Source organism: Podarcis vaucheri (assembly GCF_965113315.1).
Source record: "Podarcis vaucheri genome assembly, chromosome: 3".
NCBI lineage: Eukaryota > Metazoa > Chordata > Lepidosauria > Squamata > Lacertidae > Podarcis > Podarcis vaucheri.
Genome location: NC_138761.1, coordinates 113,087,868 through 113,107,367, shown reverse-complemented (window position 1 = coordinate 113,107,367; position 19,500 = coordinate 113,087,868). Strand labels below are relative to the sequence as shown.

Below are 19,500 nucleotides of genomic sequence, written 5' to 3'. Positions count from 1 at the left end.
AACTTTAGATTATCTGTGTCTATTTCCCTCTAGGGTAGAGAAACAGATTAAGCAGAAAAACCCCCAACAGTGGTCAGAGGAGGAGTTGAATATGATTTCTGGGGAAAAAATGCCTGAAAACGTGATGGCAAAGAAAGCTGAAAACCTGACTCAGGGGAAAAAACCCAGCAACTCTAATTCATGGTGGGTGGTATATTTCTCATGGGTGACTCATTTTTTATTTTTTTTCATATTTAGAAAGATAAACATTTTAGAGGAAGCAGATGGTAGTAGAAGTCCAGCATGTTTATGCAGTGTAGATAGGCATATGAGAAAGAAAGAAAAACTCCATGCACACAGATGTTTAAAGATCAGATGTGGCCTTTAATCAGATGTATTTCCTTGGTGCCAGATATGGCTTGTGTGTAAAGGATAGTGGATGGGAAATGCAAAAAATAAAATAAAAATGCAAGTGAGAAAATGCCAGTTTAATCAACGCAAAACAGATAATCAGAGGGTGTGCCCAAATGACAGCAAAGATGCCATTTCCTCTAGATCTTGCCAGAATGGCATGAGTGTTTGTATGCTTTAAAGTTTCCCTACTGACTGCAAGTATGAATTTAATTTCTCTAGACTCTTGTTTGGCATAACTGAAAACTCTAGAGGGTGGTGGAAACAAAACAGGAAAAGGTTTAGATTTCCTCCTTGCTTTTGAATTGCATGCCAGCATGGTGTTCGGTGAAATACAATGGTGCACTATACAGGAATGGTTGACTGCTACTGTTTGCAGGTATAAAACAAGGGGTGTATTTAATGGCTGTAATCCTAGAAAAGCATTTCTCCGCTGAACACTGTTAAAAATGTATTACGCAGAGAAGTGGCATGCTGTATGAGTACGTGTGTGTGATCTTTCTCTCCCCAAGTATATTTTTTTTTAAATCAAGGTGGTGGTGAGAGACTTTGGGAAAGCCTTCATGAACAGCAGTCTTAACCCCTTTCTTCTGCTAATGGCAGATAATTATACTTTTCAAAGAGTTGGCTGATTTCTTTCCAGGGGTGGGGGCAGAAAATACCTATTGTGTAGCTTAAGTGCCTGATGTGCTTGGAAGCAATTCAGTAGGTGGCATTGTTTGGAAAGCTGGGGGGGAAGCTAAAGGTGGCAGGCTAATTGCTACATTGGGGTGAGCCGCTGGAGACAAGGCGATCAGATTCACAGAACTTTTTCAGCTTGCCCTGAGTTTTGTTACAGGCCCAAGGAAACAAAGATGATTTAGAGGGTTTGGCAAGCTTGAAGAGGAAAATCAATTGTGTTTCAAGGGCATTAGTATTGAACAGAAACATCAAAGCCTTCCTGTACCTTTGCTTTCTTTTCTTTCCCCCTCTTTTTTTTAGAAAAAGCTTTTGTTGGTTTTAGGAACAACCTTTTCTCTCTGGCCTGTGAGTCTGGTGGATGGAAAGGAAAGGAAGCTGATGGCCCCATTAATATGAAATCTGTATCAGTGTTCCTGATTAAAAATGGTGCTCTATTACAGAACCCTGTACAGTGGTTCCTCGGGTTAAGAACTTAATTCGTTCTGGAGGTCCGTTCTTAACCTGAAACACCACTTTAGTTAATGGGGCCTCCTGCTGCCGCTGCCCTGCCACTGCCCGATTTCTGTTCTCATCCTGAAGCAAAGTTCTTAACCCGAGGTACTATTTCTGGGTTAGTTGAGTCTGTAACCTGAAGTGTCTGTAACCCAAGGTACCACTCTATGTTGAAAGTACATATCTTGAACTCAGTAGTTTTAACACATTGTCATAAAAAACTTCCTTAAACCAAGATTAAAGCATTTTGTGCCTCACTAAGTTTAATTAAAAGCATGTCTGCATGTTCTTAATTGAGGGGAAAATATTTTCTCAAATAATGCACTCAGTCTTTGCAATTAACACACACAAAGGTTTTATACAGAACATGGGTGCTGTGTAGGCTCTGGATTACTCCATTCCTCCATGGGATGCTAGGAAATGGCACCTTTGCCCCCATATAAGTGTTGAACATCCAGTGCCCCTATTTTCCTGGGACATCCCTGATTTAGAGAAGCTGTCCCGGTTTTTGATTTGATCCCAGAATGTCCCACTTTTCCTTAGGATGTCCCTATTTTCTTTAGAGAAATGTTGGAGGGTATTGAGTTATCCAGCCCCCAAGCCATCTGAAGGCAGCCCTATATAGGGAAGTGTTTTTTTTAATGTTTAATGTTTTATTGTGTTTTTACATAGGTTGGAAGCTGCCCATAGTGACTGGGGAACCCAATAAGATGTGTGGGGTATAAATAATAAAATTATCATTCCCTATTTTCATCAAAGAAATGTTGGAGGGTATGCCTCCATGCTGTACTGAACATCAAAGGCAGACAGTTTTCACTCTTGTTTCTGGAAGGGAGCAGCTCAAAGATTGATTGTAAAACTTTGGTACAGCACTCTTAAACATCTTGACAGCGAAAGGGGACTATCGGGTATGGGGCTCATACACTTCCTGATAAATCTCATTTCATGTTTTCCCACACACCACTGCCACTCTGGGCGGTGTTTTTGGTACAATCTGTACCAATTCCTTCTCCATTCCGAGCTTTTTGTCTACTTTTGCTGTCTATGAATTTGCAGCTTGAGTAGGAAGCTACACCAATCGTATTTGGCTGTACCACAATGCCACAAAGTCAGTTTAGAGCAGGCATAGGCAACCTCAGCCCTCCAGATGTTTTGGGACCGCAACTCCCAACATCCCTAGCTAACAGGACCAGTGGTCAGGGATGATGGGAGTTGTAGTCCCAAAACATCTGGAGGGTCGAGGTTGCCTATGCCTGGTTTAGAGTGAGGGTGGGCAGTTTCAACCCTGTTTGAAGACTCTCACTTTAACAAGAAGGGGTGTTTTTTGCAGAGGTGAAAGGGTTGGAAAACATATTCCATTTGGGCTTAGCTCTAATTAAGTGGGGAAAGTGGCACATGGAATAATAATAATAATAATAATAATAATAATTAATATACCTGGGGAGAGAAGCTTTTTTATGAAACTGGGCTGGGTTTCCCTGCGGCTTGCTCTGAGTGGCACCTTTTCTCTCTCTCTGCTTTCCATTCTTCCGGAGGAAATGATAGCTCCTTTCATTCTTTGATTGCTGATACAACTACCTTCCACTACCTGGTCTTCCTCTTCCTCTCTCCTGTCTAATCTGTCCTCCAGGCACAAGCTGAAATCTGAAGCCTCGCTCTCCCTGGGCTGGCATGCCAAGGGCCTGCTATTCTTCTGCTTGCTTGCAGCCTGCCAGTTTGTCAAACTATGCCAAACCTGGGCTGGCTCTGTAAGCTGTCACCCTGCTATATCTGGATAATGGCAACAATCCTGTGTCTACCTCCATAATTTCTGTCTGGTGTCGTTGTTAAGAATGTTGGACTGGGAAGACCTAAATCCTCCCTTAGACATGAAAAGGAACTGAGTGGCAACCTTAAACCAACCAGCCTTACGTAAATCTCAGCCCAGCCTAACTCTTGAGTGGGTTGTGAGGATTAAAAAAAGCAGAAGCCTCTTTGGAGGAAAGGCAGAATAGAAATGTAATGAACAGATTAAGTAAACAAGGTAAAATAACTATAATCTGCCTCTTTTGTGCCAGGCCGTCATGAGGTAATTGTCTTTTAGCAGAAGTCCTGCAGTAGCTAAGCTGCCCACCCGCCAACTTCCCTCCTTTCCTCTCTCTGCCTACACAATGCAGCCTATTCCAGTGACAGACACACTAGTGACTATATTGCTGCCACCCACCTCAATAAAAGAAAGGGAGACTATGCCTCCATGCTCCTGCTTCTGTCTGCCTCAGCGAGAAAGAGAGAGACTGGCCATTGTGATGCTGTCCACCTGGAGAAGAGAGACTGGCCATTGTGACCTCACGCTGCTGCTGCCCACCTGGAAGTCTCAAAGAGACTGGCCATTGTGACCTCACGCTGACGCGGCCCACCTGAAGGAGAGAGATTGGCCATTGTGACCTCATGCTGACGCCGCCCACCTGAAGGAGAGATTGGCCATTGTGACCTCATGCTGACCTCATGCCCACTTAAAGGAGAGAGATTGGCCATTGTGACCTCACGCTGACACTGCCCACTTAAAGGAGAGAGACTGGCCATTGTGACCTCATGCTGATGCTGCCCACTTAAAGGAGAGAGACTGGCCATTGTGACCTCACGCTGATGCTGCCCACCTGGAGGAAAGAGGCTGGCCATTGTGACCTCATGCTAATCCTGCCTGCCTGAAAAGGGATGGGGGGAGAGACACTTCCCTCTCTTCCTACATGTCAACCACTTTCATAGGAGAGATGCCATTTGCACCCTGAACCAGATAGGAGATTCTTAACTTCCCCCCTTTTATCCTTTCAAATGCAAGGTTCATCTCTCCTCAGGCAGACAGGCTCCACTGTCCACAAATGAGTGTGGGTTTTTTTTTTTTGCATAGGATAGCTGCTCTCTCATGCCAGCTGTCAGTGATGATAACTTCTCCCTGTGCTATCTCTTCCTACTGCCTGCCAATTATGTATCCGATGAATGGGGAGCCACTATCCCCATTAACAGCCACCGCCTGGAGATGACAAAGCAGCAGAGAGCCAATTTGCAAAGCATTGTGTTTATTTCCATAGAAAACACAGGAAGCTACAATCTAAATTAAAAGTGAAACTAAACCCCTGTGTTCTTCAAGAGCCACAGTTCTTACAATGATGCTTAGTTCCATAGATGTTTGATATGACATGTCCTCTCATGCTGTCTTCCCTCACCCTTTCTCTGTCTATAGTTGCTTAGCGTGATACATGTTGAGTTCTTATCTTCCTTCTGCCCCGGCCGTTTGTCAGTTTGGGATACTGCTGGCCTGCGGAGGAGAAACACAGCTGGCAGCTTTATCGGCCTTTTCTGAGTGTATCACTTGCCAGGATGCCCAGCTGTGCTCCTTTGTGGCATAACCAATACTCAACTCAAACTGTGATTTATCCCCCAGCTAGTGACTATTTCAACACACAGTAACTGCACCACGAAGGGCCAAAGGTGCCAGAGATGCCAGTACAGTCCCAAAATAATTATTGATGCTCTTGGGTTGCCTTGGTGCCCAACTTGTGGATTTCCTGGAAGAGCCAGCCTGGCCATAGGTAAAGGTAAAGGGACCCCTGACCATTAGGTCCAGTCGTGAACGACTCTGGAGTTGCGGTGCTCATCTCACTTTATTGGCCGAGGGAGCCGGCGTACAGCTTCCGGGTCATGTGACCAGCATGACTAAGCCGCTTCTGGCGAACCAGAGCAGCACACGGAAACGCCGTTTACCTTCCCGCCGGAGCGGTACCTATTTATCTACTTGCACTTTGACACGCTTTCGAACTGTTGGCAGGAGCAGGGACCGAGCAACGGGAGCTCACCCCGTCACAGGGATCTGAACCGCCGACCTTCTTATCGGCAAGTCCTAGGCTCTGTGGTTTAATCCACAGCACCACCCGCATCCCTCTGATCCAGAAGGGCTTTCTTCATATTGTTATAATTTCAAATGATAATTGGCATGAAGATGTGCATTCAGTAATTAAACTGTATAACCAGAGTGATTGAAACCAACAAAGCCTTGGTTCCAAATGAGGAGCTTGTTAAAGACCCTGCGTGCTTAGCTTGGCCACACATTTGGGGGTGACATTTGTGCGGAGCTTATGCAAGAGCTTATTCATGCCTAATAGCCCAGGCTGAGTACACAGATGTGTAAGTACATGTCAGGGGGAGCAATGGGTCAGTGCATCTGGCTGTTAATTAGAAGTTGTGGGCATTGCAGGGGATTGGACTAGACGACCCTCGGAGTCACTTTCAACTCCCATTTGTGGCTGTGAACAGACTCTTTGCAAAATGACCGTAAAGTGCACAGAGGGTGTGTGACCCTGATTAGCCCCTTCCATGTGTACCTTTGTACGCAAATAAATTTCTAAATAGTCCTAAGGTTATACATGGATATAATTACTATAAAAATCCATCATCTTGTAGCCTCACATCTTGCCACTTTGTCTGCCATCACAACACATTTTGGTTTTCCCGGCAATTTGAAACCAACGGGATTGTCTTTGGAATTAAATATTTAATAGCTTTAATTGCTCCAGCGGCAGCTGATTGGCTTTTTCAGCAATGTGATGCTCTCCAAGCTCCCATCAACATTTTCGAGAATGTATGGGATGACCTCATTCTGCTAAAGGTTAGAGAAGTTGAGTTAAATTCGGCAGTTTCATTGAAGTCATCACCAATATTTTTTTTGATTGATTGATTGATTGTTTGGTTGGTTGATTGAAATGTTGCTCATCTTTGCCTAGAGTAAATGAATGCATATTGGCCTACTAACATCATCCTTTATGAACTCTCGTAAATGCCCACTCTTTCCAAACCCTCTTCTTTTCCAGACAGAGCCAAACCAGTAGGAAATAACGGAGTGAAGATACATGTTGTGACACCATTGTGTCAGAGCACTACTTTGAGGCTGATTTGTTTAACTTCTCTTGCGTTCCTGCTGGCAATCCTTCTAGATTATCTTTTCATGAACATGACATAGTTGATTGCAGAGTGCCAGACGCCTTGTGTTTTTCTGTGACATAAAACACAGTGCGGTCCATTCAGATGGTAAACTAGTATTCAGTTCCCATGGAATTAGGCTTTACTTGAGCCAGTATCTGGAAAAGGGGGCCAACATTGAGCAAGCCATAAACAAAGAAATGCTGTGTTGTCCCTTGAATTGGAAATATTACATCTGTAGTGGGTGTTTGCCATAACAGCACATTGGGACACATCAAGCTGATAAAGGAAATGTGATCTCCTCAAGCGCCTGAATCTTTTATGGTGTGCAGGACTGCAAGTAATCCAGCTGTTTATTTGGCTGATAGGGTATGCCTTCATCATGGTTGGAGAGAAGCAACAGCATATGGATTCTTCTATTTAGTGGGAACAGGAGTGCACTGTGCATGCATGCGCAACTAATGTGTCCAGGTAGAATTATGGTGAACAGATGGACCAACTGAGCAAGACAAAGGGGAAAAACATACATTACAACAATGGGAGGGGAATGTTGAGATTTGATGGGATAAAGGAGATAATGAAATGTATTTCCAAACTAAAATGGCAAAGTATAGCATGATGGGGCATAAATGAGCACTAGGGATGGGGGAGATGCTTGATTTAGTTCTGATTTAAGGGTGGATATATCAACTCTGCACTTTGCAAAACAATACCACACCAAAACACAGGTATCAATTCACACTTATCTGCATTTTGTTATGCAGTTCTCCAGGCAGGGTTTACATAAATGCACATATCAGGGGGAAGTGTGCATGAAAATGAATACAGTCGTACCTTGGTTGCCGAACGCCTTGGAACTTGTTCATTTCGGCTCCTGAACAATCAAAAACCGGGTGTGAGTGTTCCTGTTTCCAAATGATTTTTGGAAGCTGAACGTCTGGTGCAGCTTCTGTGGCTTCCGATTGGCTACATGACTCCATGCCTTGGTTTTTGAATAGTTCCTGAAGTCAAACAGGCTCCTGGAACTCATTCTGTTTGATAACCAAAGTAAGACTGTATAGTAGTGAAAATAGCATACTAAACATTATTTTAGGGGAAGTTTGCACTAAAACACTGGTGAATGTTCATGATTTTTTTTAAAAAAAAAACAAATTGAAAAAATATGAAGAGCTAAATTTATGAGTGAAAAAAATGAGAAACGGAGAAAACTAAGATTCACACATTCTTCCATCTATAGTAATTTCAATGATATTTTATCTCTATCATGTGCTTTAGTTAACATTTTTGTTTTGAAGCAGCAGCAAAGCAACAGAGAAGTAAGCAAACGCCTTTTGAAACCCATACTGCTAATGCAGTGCTTTTGTTAATTTAAAAACTGGTAAGATTTATCTTCAGAAGATTTCTGTTTTCTACAATTAATCACAGAATGACAGAAGTCAAAGCTCATGCTGCCTTATTGTCAAACCTACTCAAATCATAAGTGAATGAATTAATAAACAAACTAAAACAGCAAATAATACTTTGTGGTTCCTTACCCGGCTTTTGTGTAGAGAGATTTGTGCCCGGTTACTCATAACTGGGCTTTTTCTAAATGGGATTGGATTGGATTGGGACGGGACGCGGGTGGCGCTGTGGGTTAAACCACAGAGCCTAGGACTTGCCGATCAGAAGGTCGGCGGTTCGAATCCCCACCACGGGGTGAGCTCCCGTTGCTTGGTCCTTGCTCCTGCCAACCTAGCAGTTTGAAAGCACGTCAAAGTGCAAGTAGATAAATAGGTACTGCTCTGGCAGAAAGGTAAACGCCGTTTCCATGTGCTGCTCTGGTTTGCCAGAAGCGGCTTAGTCATGCTGGCCACATGACCTGGAAGCTGTATGCCGGCTCCCTCGGCCAATAAAGCGAGATGAGCCTCAGAGTCGGTCATGACTGGACCTAATGGTCAGGAGTGCCTTTACCTTACCTTTACCTGGCTTTTGTGTAGAGAGATTTGTGCCCGGTTACTCATAACTGGGCTTTTTCTAAATGGGATTGGGAAAAAAAATACTTTTTGAAGCAAGAGTACAGGTAAAACTTTGGCTTAGAGGTGTAGAATTCGTCTCACAAATTTAACTTGAAATTTTTCTGATTAGCTGGCAATTTGCTCATAAATTCTGGTGACTGGTTCACTTTCCTCCATTTGTTTAAATATTATTTAAATGATGCTCATTTGATCCTACCATTTCAAAAAATACTTTGCAAACTCCCCCAAACCTCTTTCTGACATGGGAAGGAATCTCTGCTTTTCCTCTACTGTGAATGAACAAGTCCTTATGGCACATCTCATTAGGTAATTTTCATCAGCTGTTGGTTGTCCCTTCCTTCTAGTTTGTGCCCTCATAGTTGTTCTCCTTGTATTCACACCAGGAATAAAGGTTACTGATCAAACCAAATTCTTCTTCCAACCAGTGCTGCTCCTTACTGGCTCTTGACTGGACAATACCTGTGGCATCACTAATCACACCCACATACCATGCATGCACAACTTCTGGGATTTGAAGAGGGATTTTCTCACGTTGAAAAAGATGTACAATACAGGGCTAAACCAGATGCAAGCATGTTTTTAATTAAAGGGTTTCTTTTAAATTGAAGTACAGTGGTACCTCGGGTTACATAAGCTTCAGGTTACATACGCTTCAGGTTAGAGACTCCGCTAACCCAGAAATAGTACCTCAGGTTAAGAACTTTGCTTCAGGATGAGAACAGAAATTGTGCTCTGGCGGCGCAGCAGCAGCAGGAGGCCCCGTTAGCTAAAGTGGTGCTTCAGGTTAAGAACAGTTTCAGGTTAAGAAGGGACCTCCGGAACGAATTAAGTACTTAACCAGAGGTACCACTGTATACAACTACTAGGGATGCCGGTAGCGCTGTGGGTTAAACCACAGAGCCTCGGACTTGCCAATCAGAAGGTCGGTGGTTCATATACCTGCGGCGGGGTGAGCTCCCGTTGCTCAGTCCCTGCTCCTGCCAACCTAGCAGTTTGAAAGCACATCAAAGTGTAAGTAGATAAATAAGTACTACTCCGGCGGGAAGGTAAACGGTGTTTCCGTGCACTGCTCTGGTTCGCCAGAAGCGGCTTAGTCATGCTGGCCACATGACCCGGAAGCTGTACGCCGGCTCCCTCGGCCAATAAAGCGAGATGAGTGCCGCAACCCCAGAGACTGCCACGAATGGACCTAATGGTCAGGGGTCCCTTTACCTTTTCCTTTATTCAACTACAAAGCAGCAGCAAGAACAGGCAATGTAGCAAGTCACCAGTGGTTAATGGCATGTGTTTCTTTTCTTTTTCCTCCTTTCTGTAGAAGTCCAATATAATGCTCAAATATGGTCCAGGATGGTGGGCAAACAACATTCTAGCAGCCATGGTAGCATCCATAAACAGTCTCTTTCGAAATCCTTGGTATCTCTTCCCCCACTATTCCGAGCAAAAAGGTTTTTATGAAAAGTTATCTTAAACATTTTAAAAAACTCATTATAAATCATTTCCCAGAAGTCTTTCGCCCTTCTACAAGTCCACCACATATGCATAAAGGTACCATCATTATATTTACATTTCCAACATATTTTGGTGGAATTTTTATACATCTTTGCAATCTTAACTGGGGTTAGGTACCAACGGTACATCATTTTCATGTAGTTTTCCTTTAACGAACTACATGCAGTAAATTTTAGATCCTCCTTCCACAGCCTTTCCCATGACTCGAGTGGGATATTATGTCCCAAGTCCATTTTACCATTACATCTTTAACCATGATATCCTTTAATCCATTGTCCCTTTCTTTCTTATTTATTTATTTATTTATTTATGGTATGAGTTACATCTCCGCATATACACACGGAAAGTGCCTGGGGGAATGTGCTATAAAAACTCTAGAGATACATCTATGCTGAACTGGGCTTTTAAAACTTTGTTTGCTATAGCTTCCTTCCACGCTTATCAAGCAGTAGTTCCTCCAGGCTGATCGGAACCTTCCTAGTATATACTAAGGGAAGAAGAGGCAGTTGCCAGATGAGAGTGAAGAGTAAAACAGACATGTGGATAGTGAGTGTGTGTGGTTTTTTTAAGAAGTCAAATTATGGGTATTTTATTACTTCCACTGAAATTGCTGGATCTTCAAGTGCTTTTGCCTGACTGGATTGCATCCAGTTTAACTGATTCTATTTATACAATCCATTTTGAGATTTGCGTTCTCCCTTCATGTATATTTTAGTATGGTATATGCAAATAGTTGAAATAGTTTCTCAAACATTAGCTGAATCCAGTCTGTTTTAATGTTGTTTGAATTCTGTTACCCTGCTTGTCTTCCCAGGTATGCCAATTTATAGATTAATCTGGCACTTCTTAATGTGTTCTATAGCTTCCTAGCAGCCTGCAATTAAAACACCAGTGGCTTCCTTATTCATGCATTCAGAACCTTTTCCAGGATTTTTCAAAAGCCCAGTATGAGCTGTGTGTGGTGATGGTATTAATCCTGCCTTGTTGCCATCTGGGCAAGGGATGATATCAACTTATTTTTAGCTGACAGTGCCTTGTCCAGTCAAAGATTCAGGATGATTAATTTTCCTGGGAGTTTGTGCGATGGAGGCTTGAACCTGCAAAGCTACAGCTGTCTCCTGTTGGCAACGCTGGGCTAGTTATCACCAAGAGTTAAGGTAGACAGGCACTTCGTAGCAGTTGAGAATGTCGTATCCAGATGTAATTCGTTGAGAAATGGTGCTTAAACTCGACATGCTGTTTATATGACGAACAGGTGTATGTTGTGTTCGTATCTAAGATATCAGTGCCCTCTAGGCTGAGGATGTTCACCTAGAACTAGTCTCTGGGTTTGCTAAAGTGGTGTGTCTAGCTCAGGCAAAACACCAGTGTGCTGCAGCCTTAGAAGTTGTGTGTCGAGGTCCCCAGGGCCACCCCAAATAACTCACACATCACACCAAAATTTTAGTTTAAGGTTTTTGGCATAGTTTTGGCCACAACTTTATTAAAATACAAATATGTGAGTGGTTGCTTAGGCACTGGTTGCAACTAGCTGCCCCCACCGTGGGGGACAGTCTGACATTCTGCACGCCTGCAAAAATCAGAAAAGGGGAATACACTTGGGGGTAGCGACGGAGCAGGAAACCTGCCCTCAGCCCACCCCAAATGCAACCAGGAGCTCTTGCAGTGGCCCGAGCCCCCTTGACAGGGTGGACAAGCAATAGTTAGGTCCCGATTCCTTTAACGGAATCCCTTGCAGCAGCAGCATTAGAGGGGCAGGCACAGCCAATCCATGCCCCTCAACCAACCACACCATAAACCAATGCCAAAACCAACTGGCCCAGCCAATCTGCCAGATGGACAAAATTCCTACCGGGCCCTTGCCTCAAGAGCAGATGACCCCATGACAGCAAACAACCCTAATTCTAGGGAGGGGGGATAGGCAATCCGATACACGGGCGAAAAGAGGAAGCCCTAGCCTCGTGCAAAGAATTTTAGCATTTCTGGCTGTCAATCAACAAATGGCATCATTAACTTCTTCCCAACGACAAGGGAAGCCCAATCGCATCAGTGGCCAATGGTCAATTAGCCCGCCCCACAACTTTGGAGTGTCCTGGCGGCCCCCACCGCAGCACACGCTCTCCATAAAGGAGAACACGCTATATCAGTTCAAGAGTCAGATAATGTTCTCTTGTAAGACTGTTTCTCATGTAGATGCAAACTGGGATCATTGACTTAATTTTACTTAAAGTCAGATTTGTAAATAGCAATAATACTTCACCACTTTGCAGCCACAGTTGGTACACATTTACAAGATATCTGGAAATACCCGTGAGAACATGTACTTCCCCCCTGTGATTTTGAAAGACAGAGCTGCTCAAAAGTGAGGGCACATAGTTAAAAGGAAGTTGAAAGGTAGAAGCAAGAGTCAAATTTATCCAAAATACTTGGCAGCAATATTGAAGCTTGGGTAGAAGGCATGCCACATTTTATGCACCATCAAATAAGAAGGCTTTTGAAAGGAAAATGGCATAGAAGGTGAATTTACAAAGAGCCACACATCACATCACGTGACTGATTAAAACAAACTGTGGCTTAATGTGGACAAAGCGCAAAATATGCTAGACATGTTGCTTTCTTCCTCACTGATCAAGTTTTGGTACTGTGTCTTATGTAGTCACTCAACCACACCTTGCCTTCCTGTCACACTTTCTAAGTGAGGCTCCTTTAGCCTATTTTGACAGCTATCATGGGATGAGGAGTTGCTGCTGGAGAATAGACGGCTGAGAATTTCTGTCCAGCTTTCTCTTCTCACTAGATCGGAAGAAGAATTTGCATTACAATTCAGCACCAGCTCTTGTAGATAGAAGCGAAAACAGTATCATAATTTCATCTGCTGCAATCACTGAAGCTTACACTTAACACTTGAATGGAGATATTATAATATATATAAGAAAATTGGGAATCTGTTGCTTCTGAGGTAAATTAAGACCAACAACAGCTGCACTTGTTTCACAACCATGCCTTCCAATCTGTGTGTGATTAGTGAATTGATTAATCTGAAACTACTGGCAGTACTGTACAGCTCTGCTGAAAAAAGCAAGGGCGGTCCTTCTTAAATCTCCAGGCAGCTTTCATCTCCTTGCAGGAAATCTCCTTATGTTAATACCTGCTTGTTGGTTTTAAATGACACATTGGGCTAATATGAGCCAGAGAGATCAAAAGGGGTTGGCAGGGCTACTGTAACTGCAACCAGGATAAGGACCGCATCACATAACGGCAGAGGCAAAAACAGTGGTTGCGAATATGGTGTGTTAATAATCTCATTCCAAGCTTCCCACAGGCTGTAGAATATCAGCATTGAGTAATAATAAGAGGATGATGACACAGGGTGAAATTCAACATCACATTATTACAGACATTCAGTCTGCAGAAGTACACCAGCTTGCCAAACAAAAAGATCCTTCTTCTTACCCAAGTCAATTTCAGGGAGTGCAGGAGGACGAGAAACCTCATTGCGTAAGTGGAAGCCCTTGTGCAGGGCTTCTGCAGATGAGGTTCATTGGGCAAATCCTTAGGTGGATTAAAAGATCAGGGTGTATCTTTCCACTATCATGCCTAGAAAATCTGCAGCAAAGTATTTACAAAATGTTTATAATGCTAAAAAGTTCTTTGGAATTTTTATTGATATTATTTCTAATTTGTAATTTTTTTAACTGTTAATTGTTCACTTGAGCTGTTGTCAGTCAGTCAGTAGATTTTATTGCTTATAGCCAATGGCCGTCACAATACAGTAGGAGCAGAAATCACACAGCTACAAAATCAAAGACATTACATGCACCAGACCAGGACAAATCTAAAATTTAAAAACATTCCTTCTAGTCAGCATCCTTAAGGTTGGGCACTTGCACTCTCCAGAAAGGTTGCCCTTCTCATTCTTGCTGCTAGTGCCACCCTATAGCTGATGCATTTATCAACAGCTGCCACTTGAGATGCTGTGAGCCACTATGGGCAACATTTTGTGGAAGGGTGGCATACAAATAAGCAGATGGTGATGAAGATGATGAAAGAGAGTCACAGTGTATTCTCAAAACACAGTTCTGCAGTCTCCCCAGCAACAGGCCTTTTACATCTTTCTGAACACCAGGCTTAGGATTCCAATGGATGCAAACCACAGAGGGCCAAATCAGACATACCATTATTAAGTGCAAACAGGAATTGGACCAGCATGCTCTCCTTTGCTGCTGTCCTTCCCGCCCCCTGAAGCACCAGGTTAGGTACTTTGGTTGTAATCTTTCAAAACAAGTTATGTCTGAAATGGGGAACTGTGTTTTCATGCTCATTTGCTTGCTAAGATTTGAAAACATTGTTTGATCCTTGTTAGTAAACAGATCCTTATTTCAGGCTTAATGGGAAACAGTACATTAAAGAAAGAAGGATCAAAGTGTCAATGCTGGTACATAAGAGGAAGTCTGAGTGTGCTCATGTCCCAATGCTCATTCCTGTCTTAACAAGCTGTGGTTTATTAAGCCAGGAATGTTAGCATTCAAACCAGCCCATATTTCTACCAGTTACATATACAGACACCTTTCATCTCACATTTTGCAAATGAAACTATCCCTTCTTGGAATTTATCAACAACATGTCGATAATTCGAATATGGCTCATCACTGTCGCACAGTACAAAATGTTGCACCATTAGTTCTGTCTCATTAAATTCAATTAAAATCCAGAAAGTCATTGGAAAAAATTTCAGCACCAAGCTAATCAGACTCTGTTAATGAAAACCAATTGCATTGTGGTGGAAGATTAATAGATGTGAGCCTATAAATGCACACATCAGAAAGTCTTCATAAAAAAAGAAATACAGCAGTCATGATGAACTTCCTGAAAACAATGGGTGGAATTATATGTCACACTCTTCTGAACATTCCATCTGTGCAAGCATTTCAACTTCCCAAATGGAATTATTCCTCTTTCTCTCATCTCGTGCGCTCTTTTGGAGTTTCTCTGACCCCCCGCCCAACACAATTGTGGGGTGTACAGGTGGTGGAGAGGGGGAAAGCCCCATTGCACAGGCAGAAGTCATTGTGTAGGGCTTCCATTGATGGGCACATTATATGTGTCCCACCCAATAGAATTGAAATAGCAAGTCAGACCAGTGGAAGGTTTAATCCAGCAGTTTGTTCTGGTTGGCTCCTATCCCAAACACTGATTAGAAAGAAGGCCCATCAATTTCAACAGTGCTGAGCCAAATACTCCCAGGAAGACCACAAGCAGGGCAGGGAGGCAACAGCCCTCTTTTAATGGTTGTACTTCATAACAATAGTAGCAGTATGATGGGACAGAGGTAAAGGTAAAGATACCCCTGACCATTAGGTTCAGTTGTGGACAACTCTGGGGTTGCAGCGCTCGTCTTGCTATAGGCCGAGGAGCTGACATTTGTCCGCAGACAGCTTCCGGGTCATGTGGCCAGCAGGACTAAGCTGCTTCTGGCGAACCAGAGCAGCGCACGGAAACTCCGTTTACCTTCCCACCGGAGTGGTACCTATTCATCTACTTGCACTTTGATGTGCTTTCGAACTGCTAGGTTGGCAGGAGCTGGGACAGAGCAACGGGAGCTCACCCCGTTGCGGGGATTCAAACCGCCAACCTTCTGATCGGCAAGTCCTAGGCTCTGTGGTTTAAACCACAGCACCACCCATGTCCCATATGGGACAGAGGTGCTTATGTGATCTGGCAGGTGACTTTTTGCTGCTTGCTTGGAGGGATTAGGTGGCAGTGTGGTGTCCCACCATATCATTTGCTTCTGAACCATAGGATTTACTTATCTTCTAGTAAATTTATCAAACCTTCTATTTAAGCCATCTAAGCCAGCGGCCACCACTGCATCATACAGCAGTGAGTCTTGTATGTATGTATGTATGTATGTATGTATGTATGTATAATTTAACCGATGCATTTCCATCAAGCTAGAACCACTCAAGATGGCTAACATTAAAATAACAATAAAACAAAATCTTTAAAAAGCAATATTGAAAATCAATATAACAACCACTCAAAAGGTAAAGAGTGAGTTTGGCTGGTTTGGCTTTGTTAGGCCAGAGAATCAAGAAGAAAAGGACCATCACTGGAAACAAATTGTCACTTGTAACTATCAATGTAATTTCAGAAGATTTAAATACTCAGAAGAGGGAAGAATCTGGACAAGTGTGCAGGGTGATTCTAAAAGAAGCCGCATTCCCTTAAAGTAGGTGACTGGAGAGGGAAGAGATCAGCCTTCTTGGGCATTGCATTCCCAGTACAGATTGTTCATATGCATGCCTGTAGTTAATAAATTGAAAATGAAAATGTAGCTATAAAGTATATCTGAAGCACAATGTGTAGTTTGGCCCTTAATGTAACTAAAAAATTAACCTTCCGTTTTCAAAAATGGCAGATCTGAGCAACAGAACAGGTATGTGGACAGCAAAATGTAGAGTTTTTACTTTGTTGTCACATAAGAGCATTTTAATTCTCAGTCCTCTGTTCTGGGCAGGTGACCCTAAAGTAAATGAAGCTGGTCTTTTGCCATGATATTATCTGTTGGATAAGTAAACTTCCTGAAAAACTGATTTCTGTCTTATTGCTTTACATTGATCATTAAAGTTATGGAGTGCATGGTCTACTGCTCTTTCCTGCTACAGTATTTTGAACAAGTAGAGACTCATTGTATGAAGTACTTAAACAGCCTTGGCTAAACACTACCGATTGCTGTGTTTCAGTCTTCAGTTATTTGGTGCTATCATTTGAATGCAAACCTTGCAGTCTGTCCCAGATTGAACTTTTTCTTGTCCGCTTGGAATATTGAACAAAGAGGGATTGAACAGTAGTTTCTTTCTTTTCAGTGGTTTAAAACATCTGCCAATCTATGCAGTTTTAACCTGCCAAAGTGCAGGGATATGAAGACTGATTAAATATTAATTCTGAAGGGGGATATTTGTATTTTCTATTTAATTATTTGCTGCATTGACTCTCTAACCTCTATGTGGAGAATCAGCTTTGCAAGTCGTGAAACTGAGAAGACTAAAAGCTGATTGCCCTTATGGTTGAAACTTAGTTAATAGCATGACTCTCATAATTGATTTGCCCTGTATAGTGGAATGTCAACCATTATTATGAGCAAGGACAGCTTGCAGGATTGCTTGTGCTGTGTTGTAGCTCTTTTCCCATTTACACAACTTTGGATGCAAGTAGAGCTTCACAATATGGTTTCCTTCCTCCATTTTTCACTGGTGATCTTAGTGGTTCTTAATAGACCACATCTACAATGGCCCGTCAAGTGTCGCCTTCTACAAAGTACAGTGGTGCCCCGCAAGACGAATGCCTCACAAGACGGAAACCCGCTAGACGAAAGAGTTTTCCGTTTTGGAGGTGCTTCGCAAAATGAATTTCCTATGGGCTTGCTTCGCAAGACGACAATGCCTTGCGAGTTCCTGCGGGGTTTTTATCCACCCCCCCTTTTCTAAGCCGCTAAGCCGCTTATCAGCTGATTCGATCAGCAGATAAGCCGCTAATAGCGCTAATAGCGCTAATCCGCTAATCCGTCAATGGGCTTGCTTCGCAAGACAAAAAAACCACTAGACGAAGAGAATCACAGAACAGATTCTTTTCGTCTTGCGAGGCACCACTGTATCCATGTAGATCCTAAAATAGAAGGGTTGTTGTTGTTTAAAAAAATGACAACCCAAAATGTAATAGGACTCATTTTGTATGGGGAGTAGCTGGGCTGTTTAGGTTGCTAGCAAAACAACTGAGACAGTCAGTTAGAAATTAAATTAAATGGACTCAAAACAGGTGAATGACAAGAAATGAGACTTGTGTTTGGTGGTTGGGAGTAGTTGTGTTGCGTTGATCCCCAAGCTCCGGTGTAGTCATCTGTTTTCCCCAAAGGCTTTAATTGTGAATCCCAAAAGTCAAAGGATTGAGTGGTGGCTGATGGAACCTAGACCTGGTGAGGTGCCTCAAAAGTGATGTGGGTGGAGCCTAGGAGTTCACATGGGTAGAGCCTAGGAGGTTCCTGCTTGCAAGATTCCCTTCCTCCTCCCTCGCAAAGGAACAGTGGAATTTTAAGCAGTTTTGCACACCAGCATGTGACACGACTAGGATTATGCTAAATGGAACATTACAGGCTGACAAGATTTTCAAGGACCGCATTTGGGTTAAATAGCTATTCCCAGTGAAAAACACAATTCCTAACGATGGAGGTTTAATCCTATGTACATCTTAATGTTGTATTCGTTAAAGCTACATTAACGATGGTAATAATGATCATTATTGTTACCTACACAGGCCCTGCTGCAACGCTAGGCCAGGTCAGAAGGGAACTGTTTATGGGTTGCCAGAGCACAGTATGCTCCTATCTCCACCTTCACCTCTTGGTTTCCATTGTTCCATCCATCTTCTGGTCACTTTCACTGTCCCCTTCTTTTTCTCTTCATTAGCATCTCTTCCTCTCTTCCCTTCAGCTTATTTTCTTCCATCTATTAATTTCCTTTTCTTCTTCATTCCCTACCATCACATCTTTCCTTTTATTTATTCACTAGTCCTTCCACCCCTTCACCATCATTCCTCTTCTTTCCACCCTTCACCATCTCTCACTTGCCGTACTTCCTTCTAGCCACATCGCTTCCCTGTTTTCACGCATTCTCACCCCCCAAAAAAACAACAAAATATTAACTCTTCTCCCCTCCATCCCAGATAAGTAGTAGTAGTAACAATGATAATAATAAAAATGGTTATTCACTATCTTTCCCAGGGCAACCCAAAGCGACTTGTAACCATCCAGCCAAAAAGACAAAGAACCTCCCACAGAGCTATATTAAAGCCAAGAGGAAAAAGAAATACCACATTTTTTGCTCTATAAGACGCACCAGACCACAAGACGCACCTAGTTTTTGGAGGAGGAAAACAAGAAAAAAAATATTCTGAATCTCAGAAGCCAGAACAGCAAGAGGGATCGCTGCACAGTGAAAGCAGCAATCCCTCTTCCTGTTCTGGCTTCAGGGATAGCTGCGCAGCCTGCATTCACTCCAAAAGACGCACACACATTTCCCCTTACTTTTTAGGAGGGAAAAAGTGAGTCTTATAGAGCAAAAAATACGGTACATTAAAAACATCTCACCACTTCTAAAAATGCCATAGAGATAATTAAAGGCCAAAAGCCTTGTTATAGAGGAAGGTCTGTGTATTTGCATAGAATTGTAGGATCATTTAGTCTATCCCCTGCAATGCAGGATTTTTTTTGCCCAATGTGGGGCTCGAACCTACTGGGCTGGGAGCTGGGGTTACTGTCATACAGTGGTTCCGCTCCTTCCTCCTGGGCCGTGTTCAGAAAGTGGTGGTGGGGGATGAGTGTTCAGACCCCTGGGCTCTCACTTGTGGGGTGCCTCAGGGTTCTGTCCTCTCCCCCATGCTTTTCAACATCTACATGCAGCCG

General features: G+C 43.0%; 1 protein-coding gene and 1 long non-coding RNA gene across 7 annotated transcripts in view; one reads left to right on the top strand and one right to left on the bottom strand.

Moving 5' to 3' along the window:
- The window catches only part of LOC309528289, a 28,865-nt gene extending 23,735 nt beyond the window's left edge, over positions 1-5,130 (bottom strand). The window contains exons 1-3 of one of the 4 annotated variants that reach the window (XR_014217607.1): positions 4,097-5,130; positions 3,763-3,899; positions 3,001-3,089 (exon numbers count right to left, since the gene is read on the bottom strand). This is a non-coding gene — a long non-coding RNA (uncharacterized lncRNA). Of the gene's footprint in view, positions 1-3,000; positions 3,090-3,762; positions 4,013-4,033; positions 4,047-4,096 lie in introns of those variants that run through there. The other 3 variants (XR_014217608.1, XR_014217609.1, XR_014217610.1) reach the window with 3 other exon arrangements.
- Positions 1-19,500, top strand: part of PLCB1 (phospholipase C beta 1) — a 497,312-nt gene that overhangs the window by 178,373 nt on the left and 299,439 nt on the right. The gene's annotated exons all lie outside the window — the stretch shown is intronic.